Raw genomic sequence first — 21,594 nt, 5'->3', positions numbered from 1 at the left:
ACTAAATTGGAGGGAGAAATTTTATGAGAGGAAAACTATTGAAGCAATTCAAGTCAAGGATATCAGTTATCTAAATTAGTAAACTTGTTGAAAATTGAGAACTACTGAGCAAAAGAAATTTATATAACTTGGTTAATGAAGGGATAGGAGAAATGTAAGTCAAACACGGCTACCAGAAATGTGTGCACTTTTCATTTGCTAAAGTGGAGATTACCATCATTCTGCTTATGAAACACATTAGGAGGAGCAGATTTTTTTGGAGAAGATAATGAGTTTTCTTTTTGATCAAATAAGTTTAAGGTGATCTTGGGGCATCCAAATGAAGGTGTTTAAATGTTTAGCAGGAAATGTATAGGCAAAATATACCAATCAAGGACTTAGGTGAAATTTGCCAAAGAGAGTCTAAATCAAAAGAGAAAAGAAAGGGGTGGGGAAAAAAAAAGCTAAGAAGAACAGAAAGAAGGAGCAGCTTCAGAAATATGAACTGAACCTTCTCTTGTTGGGTCCCTCTTCTTTAAACAAGTGTCCTCCCCTGATGGTCCCAGCCAGCCATCCCTTCTGGAGGTGCCCTGACTCTCTCTACAGAATGATGACATTCCCTTTTCTCAGTCCCTTCTGTCTTACAATACCCTAGTGCTTGATATCTGCTGACCTCCCATCGGTTTCTTTTGGCACCTTAAATAAAAGGGTAAAAGGACTTACATAACAAGGCAAATGGCTTTCCAGGCAAATACTAAGTTTAGGCTCTTCCATGGGAGTGGGAACATGCTGGGGACTTTCATGTCCTAGGTAGAATGTGTTTTCTCTATTCCTTAGGTGAAATAAAGTACAGGTTAACATCATATGAAACGTGTTCTCATTTAGAGGAGAAATACAGAAAATATGTCTATATCATAATAGAAATGAGAGCATGAGGTAAAAGACTTTATGCTTTCACTTATAACTTTGTAACTGAGGCCACAGTACTTAGGATCTCTGATAATCAGTTATTTTGACGAGTAAAGTAGGGACAACCGTGATGTTTACCCACTAGGACAGTAGTGAGAATGAAGAAAGATAATGTAAGGAATTCCTGGTATGTGATAGACTTTCAATAAATGCAATCAATTATTATTAGTGCCTTTTACTTTTGGAAACTAATAGTGTTACTTTCTAATCTTATAATTCTTTTTTTATTTATTATTTTATTTTATTTTTAAACTTTACAATATTGTATTGGTTTTGCCAAATATTGAAATGAATCCACCACAGGTATACATGTGTTCCCCATCCAAAGGAACTTTATTATATTTTCACCCAAACTGTTTCCAAGCTTCTTAAGGTCAATAATTGTCAGCTGTCAATGATTTCATATTGCTCAATGTAATGTTATCTAAAAATTAATGATGCTACATGTTTGACTATGAGGTGGCAGTGGGAGGTGTTTTGAAGTGCTTGTTCCCATTTTCCTACTAAGGGGGCAAGAGAACTTCTTTCATAAAAGAAAGACAGAAAAAGATATTTGCTAGTGTGATGAGCTGCTGCTGCTAAGTTGCTTCAGTCCTGTCCAACTCTGTGCAACCCCATAGAGGGAAGCCCACCAGGCTCCCCCATCCCCAGGATTCTCCAGGCAAGAACCCTGGAGTGGGTTGCCATTTCCAACTCCAATGCATGAAAGTGAAAAATCAAAGTCAAGTCGCTCAGTGGTATCCAACTCTTCGTGACCCCATGGACTGCAGCCTACCAGGCTTCTCCATCCATGGGATTTTCCAGGCAAGAATACTGGAGTGGGGTGCCATCGCCTTCTCCAAGTGTGATGAGGGTAGCAGCAAACTTTTAAAAGTTTTTTCAATGAATGTTTAAAAATACAATTTCTTTACAATTAAAAAATTGTGTTTTTTTTTTAATGTTATTTGGGTTTGAATTTGTTGTAAAATTAAGCATTATTAAAATTCTTAGTATATATTAAGCTTTACTTCTTGTACATATCTGTTATGATTTAAACACCATTATTAGTTCATGTTAATGAATTTTCTAAAGAGCAGTGCAACTTTTCTCAAGCATTTGGTCATTTTAGTTATAAGCCTTTTTTAATAGTGCCCCAATGGAACTATTTTTTTAAGCACTGACTTTCAATAAATACTAAATTGAGTGGTTGTAGACACAAATTTCTACTTGTTCTCTCTGACTATAAGAAATAAGGAAGGAAGAAGAAGAAAGCACACAATTGGGTTTAACATTTTAGGTATAATTTAATGGAAAATGTAATTTTCAATACATAATTCTCTGTGGTCACAAGGAAGCAAAATGAGAAACGTGTCCTCTATTTAACACAATTTTTAATATGATTTCCAATAATTAATTTGAAATCCCCAGCTGACATACCTCAGTAAACAAGTATACTTTTTAAGCTGTTTTTTCCTACAGTCCATGAATTTATGTTCAGGAAACAAACTAATATTTAAAAATGCCTGGCAACTTTTCAGCCCGAATTTACTATTCTTGGAATGAGAAAAATAGGAGAAGGAACACCCTAGAATTAAATTCAAACTCAAGTAGACATACTATAGTATTATCTAACATGAAGAAAATGCTAGGATTCATCTTTTAAGAATAAGACAACATATATATATATATATTTCTTTTATATAAAAGAAGAAAATAAACCCTTAGCAACTGCTGCTCTTGGCCCTCAGCTAGTTACTTTCACTTGGAACCCTTTTTCTTATGAGAGAATTTGTAGTGCCCCTCTCAATCTTCATGCTTCTGTAAACAGGGGATTTGCACAAAGAATACATATTCTACTGTTATATTTTTAAATAACGGAATGCAGCTTTATTAAGTTACAATCCGCTAGGAAATCAGTCCTGAAGATCCATTGGAAGGACTGATGCTGAAGCTGAAACTCCAATACTTTGGCCACCTGATGCAAAGAGCTGACTCATTGGAAAAGACCCTGATGCTGGGAAAGATTGAAGGCTGGAGGAGAAGGGGACGACAGAGGATGAGATGGTTGGACGGCATCACCAACTCAATGGACATGAGTTTGAGTAAACTCTAGGAGTTGGTGATGGACAAGGAGGCCTGGTGTGCTGCAGCCCATGGGTTCGCAAAGAGTCTGACACGACTGAACAACTGAACTGAACTGAATCCTCTAAAGAGAAATGTTAACATATAAAGAAGAGTATTTTGGAAACATGGTAATGAAAGAACAAATGTAACTGTTTTTTTCCCCCTCAAATCACAATTCAAAATTTGCACTATTCAGTGCAAATGTAGGATGAAATATAAAAAATTTGAATCCATTACTTTTTTTTATGAAAACACATACCTGACTCTTACCTGGCAGCTTGTTAGAAAGAAATTTAAAGAAGAAAGCTAAGGAAGGAAGGAATAAAGGAATTAAACAAGCTAGCTATGAAAGTGTTGGAAAATAATGCCTCACTGAATAAAAATACGGGCTTAAAGTTGGAGTATTAATAGAGAGCTGGGGGACTTTATTCCTGTCCACTAGCTGCAGGGGCAGAAAGGTCTCAAATGTATCGAACTCTCAGCGGATAAATCAACCCCAATTTTAAAAAGGATTTTTTTAACCTTAAAAGGTCTATTTCTATGCCACAGTAAATGGTTTGGGGATTATCTAACACTTTGGATTATCTGCACCATTAGTGAGGATAATAAAGAGCTGACTGCATTCTGCATTGAAATAGCACGGTCTATTACGCTCATGAATAGTCTGAGAATGAAGCTTTGGAAAGTCTTTCTTGCTGCGTTTATGCACAACAGTTTAATTGACTGCAGCATGGTTGATGGGATTTTTACGTTGTTTACAAATTATGGTACATCCATCACTTATTCAGTAATTAGTTTCAAAATTATCAAAATTGATTATAGCAGATAATTTTATAGATACGGTCTTAAGCTTTACATTTCTATTCTTGCAAACAATGAAGTATTATTTCACAAATGTCTTGCCCTGGGTTTCTTTGTTCCATTTTTCTTGACTGAAACATTTTTGCCCTGCTCCTTTTTTCAATGGTGTCAAAAGGAATTATCAAATTTTAATAATTTTAAGAAATGTATTTCAAAGTAATGTAAAGGAAACCAATCTCAGTTACCAGAGTTTAAAACTCTGACATATTGGTAGAAATTCATTTTCCTTAAAATATTCCAAGCATTTCTGCTTATGGAAATCATAAAAACTTAAATGAGTTTTTTTCCCCCCTCTAAACACTACCACATGTCTGGGACTTAAATATCCCTATCAAACTTATGATAAAGATAAAATTCCTTTGTGTTCCTCTCCAAAGCTATTTTTGTTATTTTTCCATGGTTCACGAATCATAGTAATGCTGGAGAAAATGGCATTCTTCACTCACTAAATCAGGCATGAATTTGCAACGGTATTTCATGCAGAATGTCTGGCATAGATCATATTACTCTTTCTAATTTTAAAGTTTTAAAAATAACTGTGCAGTGTCTTATTTCTTCAAAAGAAAATAACCCAAGTACTAGGAAATCTTGAAAGGTAATATTAACTGCATCATTTATCTCATAATGATAATATTTAATTATAAATAGCCTTTGGTACATGTTTTGGCATTTATTCATTTATAAGGAAATAATAAAAACATAATTTTTATGCTACTATCACTAAAGAGGTTTATATAAATGGTTTAAGTAAAATTTTCCCATATAACAAAGCTAATTCATAAATTATTCATTCTCATCTTCAATTTTGTTGTTGTTAAGTTGTTCATAATATTGCAAGGTCTGTTCTCATTGGTAGGGAGATATTTTTAAAAAAGGTAAAAAACAAACAAAAAAAACCCTTTTTTTCTTATAGAACTTACATTCTAGGAGTAGATTAACAGTACACAATAAAGTCTGTTTTTGCCTTGCTTCTTCCTTGAACAAAATGCCACAATTTAGTGGTGGAATCTCACTTCCTGAGTGGCAGCAAGGTAATGCCACCCAGGTGGGTGGGAGGAGTTAACCCGCTGAGGAATGAATTTTACTCAGGATAAATTGAAGATGCTAAAGGAATAGGCAGATAATAGTTTTCTCATTTCCTCTTTTGATGCATTATTACAAAAAAGAAGAAAACTGTCTTTAGAATGAGGGTAAAAAAGTTTTCAACATATCAAAACCTAGAAAATTTACTATTAATAAACTCTGAAGAAAATTTCAGTGTATGAACAAATTTAAAAATGGTTTAACATAGGATTAATCTTGAAAAAATATATAAAAATATTTTATTATGAACAACTTCATACTATTCTAAAATGGGAAAAAAGTGTCATAACAAACTCATATATTTACCATTGTTTCAGCAAGGATCTAAGAAAGCATGGCTGATCTGGTTTGACTTATTCTCTCTCCCAAAATAAGTCCCCTTTTAGAGTAATTTGAAATGAATCCTAGCATCTGTCATTTAATCCACAATACTTTAAGATATAAGGATTATTTAAAATAAACCATCAGCTATTATTTTAAAATAGAATAATAATCAGGAAATACTCAATATGTGTCCAAATTCCCTTAATTAAGACATACTTTTGACATTTTATTTGCATGAATAAATATTCAAAGAAGGCTTATGCATTGCAACCAGTTGTTATGCCTATCACACATCTTTTAAACTATAATTTTAAACTACAGTTTCTCTTTCTGTGTTACAATTTATTTGTTGAATAAATGAGAGCATATGTTTCACAGGATTTCTGATGTTTTCATTTGCTAATTAAATTCTCATGCTGCCATTTAATACACCTAGACAGCATATTCAAAAGCAGAGACATTACTTTGCCAACAAAGGTCTGTCTAGTCAAGGTTATGGTTTTTCCAGTAGTCATGTATGGATGTGAGAGCTGGACTGTGAAGCAAGCTGAGTGCTGAAGAATTGATGCTTTTGAACTGTGTGTTGGAGAAAAGTCTTGAGAGTCCCTTGGCCTGCAAGGAGATCCAGCCAGTCCATTCTAAAGGAGATCAGTCCTGGGTGTTCTTTGGAAGGAATGATGCCAAAGCTGAAACTCCAGTACTTTGGCCACCTTATGCAAAGAGTTGACTCACTGGAAAAGACTCTGATGCTGGGAGGGATTGGGGGCAGGAGGAAAAGGGGACGACAGAGGATGAGATGGCTGGATGGCATCACTGACTCGATGGACATGAGTTTCAGTGAACTCCAGGAGTTGGTGATGGACAGGGAGGCCTGGCGTGCTGTGATTCATGGAGTTGGAAAGAGTTGGACACGACTGAGTGACTGAACTGAACTGAACTGAACTTAACTGAAGTTGTATAGTTTCTGTATTTTGGTAGATAGACCTTTAGACTAATAATTGACAAATTTCATTCAAAGTTTTGTTCTGATTTCAAGAGGTGGTCTCATTTTTGTGATATTATCAAACAATGAATATTATTGTTTATATCTATTTTTTTAGCTTGGGGGTGCAAAATTATGCTATTTTATTTCTGAAGTTCATTTTTGTTATACACAAAATTACTTCATCATGAGAAATTATTTGGTGTCATTAACTATTTGGATCTTCTAAGGTGCTATTTTAAAGGAAGGCAGAACAAATTATATCAGTTTTTTAAAACAGAATTAAAAATTAGTATCCTCCTATGGTGATTTTTTTTTCTTTTAGCATCACTATAGGCTAATGCATTAACATGAATTCGAATCTCTTAGATTTATTGCAATTGTTACTCTTATTGATGATCAAACTCTATTATCTTTGCTCAAACTGTAGGTTCACTTCACTGTGATTCTTGAGTCCTTCTGATATAATTTAATACTCTTTAAGTTCATCACCGACTCAATGGACATGAGTTTGAGTAAACTCTGGGAGTTGGTGATGGACAGGGAGGCCTGGTGTGCTGCAGTCCTTGGCATTGCAGAGTCCAACATGACTGAGCAACTGAACTGAAATGAGCTGAAGTGTTTTCTAACTTTCTGGCATTACAAAAAAATTCAGGCTTATCTTTTACCTTTTCTGTACCAAATCTTTAATCAGGAATTTTGCTTTCCCCAAGAATCACTTGTTCAGAGCAAGTATTGATTTATTTTGGATTAAATGCTAACATTGAAAGTACTCATGATAAGAAAAGAAGTAGAATATATCACATGCAAACTGGTAGAAAACTATGAAATAAAAAAGCCAATTCAAAATACAGTAGACAATTTAAAATGAGACATGATTTTTAAAACTCTTGAAATTGGGTTTTAAAAATATAGTCCTTTGTTATTTGCAAGAGACACATTTAACATCTAAGAACACTAAAACTTTGTTATTAAAGGGAAAGAAAGAGAGATAATTGGGTAATACTATCAAAATGAAAGTTGTAGCTCTATTACAATTTATGACAAAATAGTTATTAAAGCAAAGATAATTTCCTAGAGATAAAGATCAAATTGTCAACATTTGCTGGAACATAGAGGAAGCAAGGGAATCCCAGAAAAACATCTACCTTTGTTCCATCAACTGTGCTAAATCTTTTGACTGTCTGGACCATATAACAAACTGGGAAATTGTGAAAGAGTTGGGAATACCAGACCATCTTACCTGTCTCCTGAGAAACCAGTATGCGGGTGAAGAAGCAACAGTTAGAAACCCATATGGAACCCATATGGATTCGTTCAAGATTGAGAAAGGAGTATGACAGGGCTGTCAGCTTTCACCCTCTTTAACCTATAAGCTGAGCACATCACGAGAAATGCTGGGCTGGATGACTTACAAGCTGGAATCAAGCTAGGTGGGAGAAACATCAGCTACCTCAGATGCATGGATGATACCACTCTAACGGCAGAAAGTGAAGAGGAACTGAAGAGCCGAGGAGAGTGAAAGAGCTGGTTTAAAACTAAATATTAAAAAAAACAAAAAACAAAAAACTAAGATCATGTTATCTGGCCTCATTACTGCATGGCAAACAGAAGCGGGGGAAAAGGTGGGACAGTGACAGATTAGTTCTTCTTGGGCTCCAAAAACACTGCAGTGACTGCAGCAATGGAATTAAAGAGGACTGTTTCTTGGCAGGACAGCAATGACAAACCTAGACAGTGTGTTGAAAGCAAAGACATTACTCTGCCAACAAAGGTCCGTAGTCACGACTGTGGTCTTCCCAGTGGTCATGTACAGTTCTGAGAGCTGCACCATAAAGGAGGCAGAATGCCAAAGAATTGATGCCTTTGAACTGTGGTGCTGGAGAAGACTTTTGGAAGTCCCTTGGACTACAAGGAGATCAAGCCAGTCATTCTTAAGGGAGATCAGCCCTGAATATTCACTGGAAGGGCTGATGCTGAAGCTGAAACTCCCATATTTTGGTTATCTGATGCAAACAGCCAACTCATTGGAAAAGACCCTGATGCTGGATAAGATTGAGGCCAGAAGGAGAAGAGGGCATCAGAGCATGAGATTGAGTGGCATCACCGATGCAATGGACATGAACTTGGGCAGACTTTGGGAGATGCTGAGGGACAGGGAGGCCTGGTGTGCTGCAGTCCATGAGGTCACAGAGTTGGACGTGACTGGGCAACTGAACAACAAAAACAATTAAATATAGTCACAATATAATGATACATGCTTAAAAGAAAATGCAAAATCCTCAAATATAAAGATATAAAATTGCATAATGTCAAAATACATAAATCAAGAATTTGATATTTATAATAAAAATTCAGTAAATCATAATCATAGTAGAAGGTTTTGGTTTCTTTGTAAATAACACATTAAGAGAAAAAAACTCACTGAAGCAAGAGAATATGAATACATTAACAAAAAGAACACTGTGCCTAAATGTAGGAAACACTTATGCATTTTATATAAATGTACAAAATTACTAATTGCAAGTCATTTTACAATGACAGCCATTCAAAAAAAGAACAAATTATATTCTTCCAAAAACTTTTCCAGAGAATATATAAAAATATGTTTTATGAAATTAGGGTAGCTTCAAAATCAATAAGAATCCACAAATTTATAGTATAAGACATCTAGAGTGACATATTTAATTGTTAAATTTTGAGGGGAAGTAATGGGTCTATCCAAGTAGCTTTTGTCTGTTTCCTCTTTTTTCAAAGAAGCCAGCCAGTAGGTAGGCTACATTCTGTTCCTTCTTTCATACTTTATAGGGGTAGACTCTACTGAAGATTTGAGAGATAAATTGAAATCCAAACTGTATTATAAAAGAAATCTATCTAGAAGTGCGAATTATAGACTCTTTTGGAGTGAACAGTACATGATTTTGCCCTTTATACTATAAACGTTTAGAAGCAGCTTGTACTTATGAGACAGACTTATATGTTTGCACTCTTTGTTTCTCCTGTTAGAAACTGGACATGTACCCTTAGGCATTAAATGCCAGTGAAGCAGCATTTGCAGACTGGCAAACGGTACATTTATAGAATAATTGGCTATAGGCTAGCAGCTGTTTTAGTTACTTGTATGCATCAGACATTTAGTTCGGAACTCTAAAGAGGTGGAGATCTCACTTAAGCAAAATCTAACAGCTTGGGAAAGATAAAGAGGCTGTATGTCTGAGCAATTAATGGAAGCTTGGATCTTCATCCTATGTTGGATGGTAGAGACCTCAAAGACACATGCATCTCATTGTAGAATGAGTATACACCAGTGACCTGGGTCTCAGAGTGTGGTCCATGGAGGCCATTTTAACCAAATGGAAAAGAGATTTCTGAAATGTTTATGTGGAAGTGCACAGGTACAGCTCTGTCTGCAGTTACGAACCTGGCAGAAATGGTATCATATCATGTTAGGTATTGTTGAATAGAATATGTGTTACTCTAAAACAGAAGGCAACTGGATTTTGCTTGCACTCTCTTGAGAAACCTATATGCAGGTCAGGAAGCAACAGTTAGAACTGGACATGGAACAACAAACTGGTTCCAAATAGGAAAAGGAGTACCTCGAGGCTGTATATTGTCACCCTGCTTATTTAACTTATATGCGGAGTACATCATGAGAAACGCTGAGCTTAAGAAGCACAAGCTAGAATCAAGATTGCCGGGAGAAATATCAATAACCTCAGATATGCAGATGACACCACCCTTATGGCAGAAAGTGAAGAGGAACTCAAAAGCCTCTTGATGAAAGTGAAAGTGGAGAGAGAAAAAGTTGGCTTAAAGCTCAACATTCAGAAAACGAAGATCATGGCATCTGGTCCCATCACTTCATGGGAAATAGATGGGGAAACAGTGGAAACAGTGTCAGACTTTATTTTTTTGGGCTCCAGAATCACTGCAGATGGTGACTGCAGCCATGAAATTAAAGACGCTTACTCCTTGGAAGGAAAGTTATGACCAACCTAGATAGCATATTCAGAAGCAGAGACATTACTTTGCCAATAAAGGTCCGTCTAGTCAAGGCTATGGTTTTTCCATTGGTCATGTATGGATGTGAGAGTTGGATTGTGAAGAAAGCTGAGCACCAAAGAATTGAAGCTTTTGAACTGTGGTGTTGGAGAAAACTCTTGAGAGTCCCTTGGACTGCAAGGAGATCCAACCAGTCCATTCTGAAGGAGATCAGCCCTGGGATTTCTTTGGAAGGAATGATGCTAAAGCTGAAACTGCAGTACTTTGGCCACCTCACGCGAAGAGTTGACTCATTGGAAAAGACTCTGATGCTGGGAGGGATTGGGGGCAGGAGGAAAAGGGGACGACACAGGATGAGATAGCTGGATGGCGTCACTGACTCAATGGATGTGAGTCTCAGTGAACTCCGGGAATTGGTGATGGACAGGGAGGCCTGGCGTGCTGCGATTCATGGGGTCGCACAGAGTCGGACACGACTGAGAGACTGATCTGATCTGATCTGAATAGCACTACTGTACTGTTACCTTTGACCTCTCGGTGACTGTGATCAGCAGGCTCACATCTTCTGGTTTATTGAGGAGGTTGGGTAAAGAACGTCGACAATTCATATAAGGCTTGGTAACCAAGACCTCTACCATTGCATAATCCAGCAAGAGAACCTTCAAAAAAATCTTTTCAGAGCATGTTCTTCAGAGACTGAAGTTGGACTTGTTTCCTAAAACATGGCAAACATGTGGCCAGTGATCTGATTTCTGCTTATCTTAGGTATATTTGAATGCTATAAAAAGCAGAGCATAGAGATATCAAGTTCTGGGTACAGTAAAGCTACTTAAAAAAAAAAAACAGATAAAGTACAAATGCAAGTGTGTATGTTGTGTGTGTGTTTACCAATATTAACTCATAATTTTAATATTAATGTAATTAATAATAATACCTATAATAACTAAATGTATATACTCTTTTAATATTTTAGGCATAATTCTATGATCTTAATATATATTAATTTGTGTAATCCTTTAAATAACTCCAAAATATAGATAGTATTCTTGCCATCACTGTTTATAGATATGGATACTGAGGCTCAGAGAAGTTACATAATTTGCTGGACAGTATAAATGATGAGATTGAAATGGGATTTAATCTACAGTTTGCTCTTAACTACAACAATATGTTAAGTCTGTTACTAAAATGAAATAAAACCTGTTTAATTTTTTTGAAGCAGACAGCTCCTAATATATAAATTACAAAATAAGAAAATTCAGAAAGGCTTTGAAAAAAATGAGTAAAGAGAGTAAAATAGGTTTTCCTCAGAATGTTATAAATCTTCAATAATTGAAATTTGAATTTGGCTCATGAACAGAGGGAAAAAAATGGAACAGAATAGAAGATCCAGAAACAGACCCAATTATACATGCTGTTTTAGAATGCAGTAAAGGTCTGTCTCAAATCTACAGCATAAAATTAGACTTTTTGAATAAATGATATTTAGACATCTGGTTAGTCATATGGAAAAGATAAATTTTGTTTCCTACTTCACCAAATTGTACATCAGGATAAATTCCAAGTGGATTAAAACTTAAATTAAAAATATAAAATAATAAAAGGACCAGAAGCAAATATGTGTATGTATGGGGGGAGAAAAGACCCCCAACATTGGAACACTATAAGCATTTTAAAAACACAACACAATTTGTTAATGTGGTGTATTACGTTGATTGGTTTGCGGATATTGAAGAGTCCTTGCATCCCTGGGATAAACCCCACTTGATCATGGTGTATAATCTTTTTAATGTGTTGTTGGATTCTGATTGCTAGGATTTTGTTAAGGATTTTTGCATCTATGTTCATCAGTGATATTGGCCTGTAGTTTTCTTTTTATGTGGCATCTTTGTCAGGTTTTGGTATTAGGGTGATGGTGGCCTCATAGAATGAGTTTGGAAGTCTACCTTCCTCTGCAATTTTCTGGAAGAGTTTGAGTAGGATAGGTGTTAGCTCTTCTCTAAATTTTTGGTAGAAATCATCTGTGAAGCCGTCTGGACCTGGGCTTTTGTTTGCTGGAAGATTTCTGATTACAGTTTCAATTTCCATGCTTGTGATGGGTCTGTAAAGATTTTCTATTTCTTCCTGGTCCAGTTTTGGAAAGTAGTACTTTTCTAAGAATTTGTCCATTTCTTTCACGTTGTCCATTTTATTGGCATATAATTGCTGATAGTAGTCTCTTTTGATCTTTTGTATTTCTGTGTTGTCTGTTGTGATCTCTCCATTTTCATTTCTAACTTTATTGATTTGATTTTTCTCCCTTTGTTTCTTGATGAGTCTGGTTAATAGTTTGTCAATTTTATTTATCCTTTCAAAGAACCAGCTTTTGGCTTTGTTGATTTTTGCTATGGTCTCTTTTGTTTCTTTTGCATTTATTTCTGCCCTAATTTTTAAGATTTCTTTCCTTCTACTAACCCTGGGGTTCTTCATTTCTTCCTTTTCTAGTTGCTTTAGGTGTAGAGTTAGGTTCCTAGAGGAGAACATAGGCAAAACACTCTCCAACATATATTACAGCAGGATCCTCTATGACCCACCTCCCAGAATATTGGAAATAAAAGCAAAAATAAACAAATGGGACCTAATTAAACTTAAAAGCTTCTGCACAACAAAGGAAACTATAAGCAAGGTGAAAAGACAGCCTTCAGAATGGGAGAAAATAATAGCAAATGAAGCAACTGACAAACAACTAATCTCAAAAATATACAAGCAACTCCTACAGCTCAATTCCAGAAAAATAAATGACCCAATCAAAAAATGGGCCAAAGAACTAAACAGACATTTCTCCAAAGAAGACATACAGATGGCTAACAAACACATGAAAAGATGCTCAACATCACTTATTATCAGAGAAATGCAAATCAAAATCACTATGAGGTACCATTTCATGTCAGTCAGAATGGCTGCCATCCAAAGGTCTACAAGCAATAAATGCTGGAGAGGGTGTGGAGAAAAGGGAACCCTCTTACACTGTTGATGGGAATGCAAACTAGTACAGCCACTATGGAGAACAGTGTGGAGATTCCTTAAAAAACTGGGAAGAGAACTGCTTTATGACCCAGCAATCCCACTGCTGGGCATACACACTGAGGAAACCAGAAGGGAAAGAGACACGTGTACCCCAATGCTCATCACAGCACTGTTTATAATAGCCAGGACATGGAAGCAACCTAGATGTCCATCAGCAGATGAATGGATAAGAAAGCTGTGGTACATATGCACAATGGATTATTACTCAGCCATTAAAAAGAATACATTTGAATCAGTCCTAATGAGGTGGATGAAACTGGAGCCTGTTATACAGAGTGAAATAAGCCAGAAAGAAAAACACCAATACAGTATACTAACACATACACACGGAATTTAGAAAGTTGGTAACAATAACCCTGTATACGAGACAGCAAAAGAGACACAGATGTATAGAACAGTCTTTTGGACTCTGTGGGAGAGGGAGAGGGTGGGATGATTTGGGAGAATGGCATTGAAACATGTATAATATCATATATGAAATGAGTCACCAGTCCAGGTTCTATGCACGATACTGGATGCTTGGGCTGGTGCACTGGGACGATCCAGAGGGATGGTATGGGGAGGGAGGAGGGAGGAGGGTTCAGGATGGGGAACACATGTATACCTGTGGTGGATTCATTTTCATATATGGCAAAACCAATACAACATTGTAATGTTAAAATATAAAATAAAATAATAAAAAAATTAAAAATAAAAACACAACACAAAACCTGGAAGTCATAAGTTAAAGAATGATGAAATTTATTACATTAAAAATCTAGAAACAAAGTACTATAAACAAATGAAAAATTTAATGATATATTGGTAAAAAATATTGGCAGTTCATCACAGGCAAAAGGGCTCATGCCTTAATATACACAAGACTCCAGAAATGAATAACAAAAACTAAAAATCCATTATAAAAAAGGAGGAACGGACATACATGGACATTATACAAACAGATAAATGGTTCTAAACACATAAAATATGCTTACATGATAATCAGAAAAGCGCAAATTAAACTCTATTGATATATGCCATTTTCATCTAATGGATTGAAAGAAATACTAACTTTGATGACATACTTGATGGCAAGATTGTGGAGATACAGTCTTTTTCACTAATTTTGAAGGTGAGTATAAAATGCTATAATGCCCATGCAACATGTTTTAGAAAAAAAGACATTTGTTTCCTTACTTGATACAACAATCTCACTTTGGGGAATTTATTTTCCCTGTGTATTTACCAGCTTACAAAGTAACATTAAATACAATTTGTTGCAGATTTATAATAATAGAATATTGAAAACAATATTCTGCTGTTTTTATAATTTCCTTTAATTCCATCAATAGGGCACAGTTTCTATAAAATATTTATCGTATACAAAATAAGTATTATGTAGCTACAATGCTTCAGATTTTCTAGTTTTAACATGCATAATATTAAAATTAAAGAATAATAAAATTTAGCAATGATCTGAGAGGCAATCTATTCTACAAGCAGGTGGGAAAATGATCAATTTGAGCGATTCTGTATTAACTAAGTCATTCCCTAGACATAAAATGATTATGGAGACTCTTTTCAGTGAATGGTAAGCCACTCCTTTGGTTCAGTAAGGTAGCTCCTCTAATTTGTACCTAAATTTTGAAGATAAGCCCTACTGGAATTTAGAAAGATTTGGTTTTCATCTCATCTCTTATTTTAATGAAATACAGCTACTTTTTCATTTGGCATTCTCATGTAAAATAAATATTTTCTTGTGTTATGATTGACATTTGATTTTGAACAGATTAATCACATCTCTTACAAAGCATGTATTATTGGCCTAACTGAAAGACAGAAATACTAGATTTTTACTTTTTTTTTTTGGTGTTCCTGCCATTAGACTGTTATTACCACTTAAAATTGCTAAAATTGGTAAAGTTTTAGGTGGTAATAAAGGTGATAAAAATTCCTTCTATCCTTCTAATTCAAGTTTTTTCTGTAATACAGGAGTGGTGTTTTATCATCTCCTTATGTCATTTAAATATATAACCTCTTTTTTAATGAGGCTCAAACTCTCAAATGTTATAACTCACCTCAGCTAAAATCTATAGTATCTTTTCAGTTTTACTGAGAAATAATTGGCATACATCATTGTATAATTTTAAGAATACAGCATGATGATTTTACTTATATACATTATGAATTGATTACCAAAATACCCAGCTAAAATCTATTTTCTTCTTCACCTGCTTACAGGTTCCTCAGGAGGCAGGTAAAGCGGTGTAAATTCTCTTTAAGAGTTTTCCACAGTTTGTTGTGATCCACACAGTCAAAGGCTTTAGAGTAGATAATGCAGAAATAGATGTTTTCCTGGGATTCTCTTGTTTTTTTTTTTTTTTCCCTATGATTCAACAGATGGTGACAATTCGATCTCTGGTTCCTCTGCCTTTTCTAAATCCAGCTTGAACTTCTGAAAGCTCTCGGTTCACATATTGCTGAAGCCTGGCTTGGAGAATTTTGAGCATTACTTTGCTAGCTTGTGAGATGAGTGCAATTGTGCGGTAGTTTAAGTATTCTTTGACATTGCCTTTCATTGGGTTTGGAATGAAAACTGACCTTTTCCAGTCCTGTGGCCACTGCTGAGCATGTTGGGTGCAGCACTTTCACAGCATCATCTTTCAGGATTTGAAATAGCTCAACTGGAATTCCATCACCTCCACTAGCTTTGTTCATAGTGATGCTTCCTTCCTGAGGTCCACTTGAGTTCACATTCCAGGATGTCTGGCTCTAGGTGAGTGATCACAGCATCGTGGTTATCTGGGTCATTAAGATCCTTTCTGTATAGTTTTTCTGTGTATTCTTGCTACCTCCTCTTCTTCTTCTGTTCGGTCCATACCATTTCTGTCCTTTATTGAGCCCATCTTTGCATGAAATGTTCCCTTGGTATCTCTAATTTTCTTGAAGAGATCTCTGGTCTTCCCCTTTCTATTGTCTTTCCCATCTTATACTGACTGTACCAGATTGTGATCCCACCAACAGTGCACAGGGCTTATGTTTCTCCACATCCAATCTGGGATTTGTTATTTCTTGTGTTTTGGATGATGGCCACTATAACAGGAATGAGGTTTTACCTCTTGTGGGTTTTATTTGCATTTCCCTGATTATTAGTGCTTCTTGGCCATTTATCTTCGATCCACTTCATCTGTCCAATGCTCAGTTAGATTATGTGTCATTTGTTTTTGTTTTGCAGTTCAGTTGGAGATACATGGTTTGTAAATATTTTTCCCATTTGTAGGTTGCTTTTTCACTTTGTTAATGTTTTCTTTTTTTTTTGTACAGAAGCTTTTTAGTTTGAGGTAGTCCCACTTGTATGTGTTTATTTTGTTGCTGATGCTTTAGGTGTCATCAAAAAAAAATTGCCAAAACTCATGTCAAAAAGACTTATTGCTATATTTCTTTCTAGAAATCTCTTGATCCCACGTTCTACATTTAAGTCTTTAATCCATTTTGTGTTAATTTTTGTGAGTGGTATAAGATCTGGTTCCATTTTCGTTCCTTTACATGTGAGTACCCAGTACAGGAGACAGGGATCAAGACCATCCCCATGGAAAAGAAATGCAAAAAAGCAAAATGGCTGTCTGAGGAGGCCTTACAAATAGCTGTGAAAAGAAGAGAATTGAAAAGCAAAGGAGAAAAGGAAAGATATAAACATCTGAATGCAGAGTTACAAAGAATAGCAAGAAGAGATAAGAAAGCCTTCTTCAGCGGTCAATGCAAAGAAATAGAGGAAAACAACAGAATAGGAAAGACTAGGGATCTCTTCAAGAAAATCAGAGATACCAAAGAAACATTTCATGCAAAGATGGGCTCGATAAAGGACAGAAATGGCATGGACCTAACAGAAGCAGAAGATATTAAGAAGAGATGGCAAGAATACACAGAACTGTACAAAAAAGACCACGACCCAGATAATCATGATGGTGTGATCACTGACCTAGAGCCAGACATCCTGGAATGTGAAGTCAAGTGGGCCTTAGAAAGCATCACTACAAACAAAGCTAGTGGAGGTGATGGAATTCCAGTTGAACTATTCCAAATCCTGAAAGATGATGCTGTGAAAGTGCTGCACTCAATATGCCAGCAAATCTGGAAAACTCAGCAGTGGCCACAGGACTGGAAAAGGTCAGTTTTCATTCCAATCCCAAAGAAAGGCAATGCCAAAGAATGCTCAAACTACTGCACAATTGCACTCATCTCACACGCTAGTAAAGTAATGCTCAAAATTCTCCAAGCCAGGCTTCAGCAATATGTGAACTGTGAACTTCCTGATGTTCAAGCTGGTTTTAGAAAGGGCAGAGGAACCAGAGATCAAATTGCCAACATCCGCTGGATCATGAAAAAAACAAGACAATTCCAGAAAAACATCTATTTCTGCTTTATTGATTATGCCAAAGCCTTTGAATGTGTGGATCACAATAAACTGTGGAAAATTCTGAAAGAGATGGAAATACCAGACCACCTGATCTGCCTCTTGAGAAATTTGTATGCCGGTCAGGAAGCAACAGTTAGAACTGGACATGGAACAACAGACTGGTTCCAAATAGGAAAAGGAGTTGGTCAAGGCTGTATATTGTCACCCTGTTTATTTAATTTATATGCAGAGTACATCATGAGAAACGCTGGACTGGAAGAAACACAAGCTGGAATCAAGATTGCCGGGAGAAATCTCAATAACCTTAGATATGCAGATGACACCACCCTTATGGCAGAAAGTGAAGAGAACTCAAAAGCCTCTTGATGAAAGTGAAAGTGGAGAGAGAAAAAGTTGGCTTAAAGCTCAACATTCAGGAAACGAAGATCATGGCATCCAGTCCCACCACTTCATGGGAAATAGATGGGGAAACAGTGGAAACAGTGTCAGACTTTATTTTTCTGGGCTGCAAAATCACTGCAGATGGTGATTGCAGCCATGAAATTAAAAGACGCTTCCTCCTTGGAAGGAAATTTATGACCAACCTAGATAGCATATTCAAAAGCAGAAACATTACTTTGCCAACAAAGGTCCATCTAGTCAAGGCTATGGTTTTTCCTGTGGTCATGTATGGATGTGAGAGTTGGACTGTGAAGAAGGCTGAGTGCCGAAGAATTGATGCTTTTGAACTGTGGTGTTGGAGAAGACTCTTGAGAGTCCCTTGGACTGCAAGGAGATCCAACCAGTCCATTCTGAAGGAGATCAGCCCTGGGATTTCTTTGGAAGGAATGATGATGAAGCTGAGACTCCAGTACTTTGGCCACCTCATGCGAAGAGTTGACTCATTGGAAAAGACTCTGATGCTGGGAGGGATTGGGGGCAGAAGGAGAAGGGGACGACAGAGGATGAGATGGCTGGATGGCATCACTGACTCGATGGATGTGAGTCTGAGTGAACTCCGGGAGTTGGTGATGGATAGGGAGGCCTGGCGTGCTGGGATTCATGGGGTCGCAAAGAGTCAGATATGACTGAGCGACTGATCTGATCTGATCTGATCCTGTTATCCCATCACCAAGGAAATGGCAACACACTCCAGTATTCATGCCTGGAGAATCCCATGGACCAAGGAGTCCAGCAGGCTACAGTCCACGGTATCACTAGAGTTGGTCACAATTTAGTGACTAAACCACCACTATTTTTTAAAGAGACTGCCTTTTCTTGACTGTTTTTGGCTCCCTTCTCAAATGCCAGTTAACCATATATACTTGGGTTCATTATGGGTTCTTGATTCTGTTACATTGGTCTATTCATCTATTTTTATGCCAGTGTCATACTGTTTTGATGAGTATGTATAGCTTGAAATCACAAAGGTTGATAGCCACTGCTTTGTTCTTTCTCAGAATTTCTTTGGCTCTTCAGGATCCTTTGTGGTTTCATATAAATTTTTGGAATATTTTTCTACTTTAAAACATGTCATTTGGAAAGTGATAACATGGCACTGAATCTATAGATAGCTTCTGGTAGTAGATATTTTAACTAATATTCTTGAAATCTGTGAACACAGGATACTTTTTCATTTATTTGCATCTTCTTTGATTTTTCTCATTAATGTCTTATAGTTTTAAGAGTAGAGAATGTTTACCTCCTTAGTTAAGTTTATTACTAATTATTTTATTTAAAAAAATTTTAAGTGGAATTAATTTTTATAGTGACTTCCCTGGTGGCTCAGACGGTAAACCAACTGCCTACAATGCGGGAGACCCAGGTTTGATCCCAGAGTGGGGAAGATCTTCTGGAGAAGGAAATGGCAACCCACTCCAGTGTTCTTGCCTGGAAAATCACATGGATGGAGGAGCCTGGTAGGCTACAGTTCATGGGGTTGCAAAGAGTCGGACACGACTGACTGACTTCACTTCACTTAATTTTTACATTTATTTTTAAACAATATATTGGATGTTCTATTTGGGATTTATTTTGATTGGAAATATGCCCAGTGATTTTCAGTATATTTTTGCCACCATTAATTTAGTGCATATACGTGAGAACTTATCATATTCTGCCTATTGTAGAAGAAGTTTAGCACAACTGTTTCATTAATAATGCAACCAGTGGATTGATAGTAACATTTTATACTTAAACATGAGCCTGGTATCTTCTTATTTTGTTTATGGAATATGATTCAAAAGTTTGTGCATCAAGTTAACGGTTGTGAAAGGAAATACATTTAGTTTGTCTTATTACTGTCACAGCTGCAATGCTGAGAGCAGTCAGCATCTGCTTCTTGGTAATCACATCAGTTCTTTGTTTCTTACTATACAAGTTCACATGGTCATCACTTTGAAATTCTGGAATAAAATACTGATAGATAGAGGGCCTTACCATCACCCTGGAAAATCACCTGCCTCTTAGTATTTGCCACTTAATTAAAACAACATCTCAAATAATGAAAGGGGGGTGCAGAAAACATACAGTAGGAGACAAATGCTGCAGAGAAACTCTGGTGCCTGTGGTTAGCCAAGCATTATGATTTATTAATTTATGCATTGCAGTGCCCGTGTGTCAGAGTACTTTATGACAACAGAATCAACAATATAGCCTTGAAAACAATAAAAATCCAGGAAGGTATGCTCTCCTCAAACAAAGAGTATCAGTAATGCACTTTTGATTTGATAGAGAGAAAAATCTAGACACTCTGATCTTCTTAACAAATACCACATCCAGAATTTTAAATTCTCAAGGAAATTAAATTTCCTTAGATGACCCTCGATCAATTTCAAGAAGAAAATTGTAAATGCTTTAAGATAAAGGCCATTTTTGATTAGCACAATTTATTTTAAGCCTTAATGATTATATTTCCTGTACCAGTTTTATAAATATGTCTGATATTTCTATCATCTTTCTATAAATGCACCTGTCATTTTTGCCCACACTAAATAAATAAAACATATTTGTTTTTTTCAACTCAGAGTGAATTTTGTTATCCTTAAATATGAGATAAATAATATCTTCTATATTTTAAATTCTGGATGTATTTAGAGCCTAAGAAAAATAAAAGTGGAAAGAAAGTTATTCTATTTTAAAAAGCCTAACTAAATAACTGAAAAATAAATTGATTTAATATAAAGTTTATTTAACTCTGTCCAGTAGCTATAGCAGAATACATTCCACATTTTTTGGTGATATATTAGGGGATGTTATGACTGTTGTCTCCTCAGAGCCTATTCATAGTTTTATGATATATCTTTACTCCTATGACCTCTAAAATTTCAGTCCAGAAAACAAATGATTTAATAATCCAAAAGGAAAGAGAAAAGGGACAGCTATGTTGACTTCAATTGAATATAAAAATACTATTTCACAGAACAGATTAGATTTAGAAGTATATTCAAATTTTATTTCATTGATTCCCTCAATGAAATTATTAAAATTGACATGAAAACAATTCCTTTACATCAAAAGTTAGAGGAGGCAATGTCAAGGAGATGGTGGGAATGTAAAAAATAAATAAATAAATAAAAGAACCAAGGATGTGATATGCTAAATTACCAATACAAATTTTTATATTAATTAATAAATATACTTTTTAGAAAGTTGGTCCAAGATTTGTTTGAGTCATTTTCTTTTTGACCAACCTTGAATCATCAAATATGTCATCTTATTAAACAGTAAAATGGAAGTCTGTCTTCATGTGCATGAACAATTTACATACCCTTGTTTAACTTTTGGTTTTATGCACGTGTAGATGGATATTTTATAAATAAATTGAGGGTTGAATAAATAAATGAAT

Source organism: Bos taurus, chromosome 7 (assembly GCF_002263795.3).
Source record: "Bos taurus isolate L1 Dominette 01449 registration number 42190680 breed Hereford chromosome 7, ARS-UCD2.0, whole genome shotgun sequence".
Taxonomy (NCBI): Eukaryota; Metazoa; Chordata; class Mammalia; order Artiodactyla; family Bovidae; genus Bos; species Bos taurus.
This window is presented reverse-complemented; position numbering follows the sequence as displayed.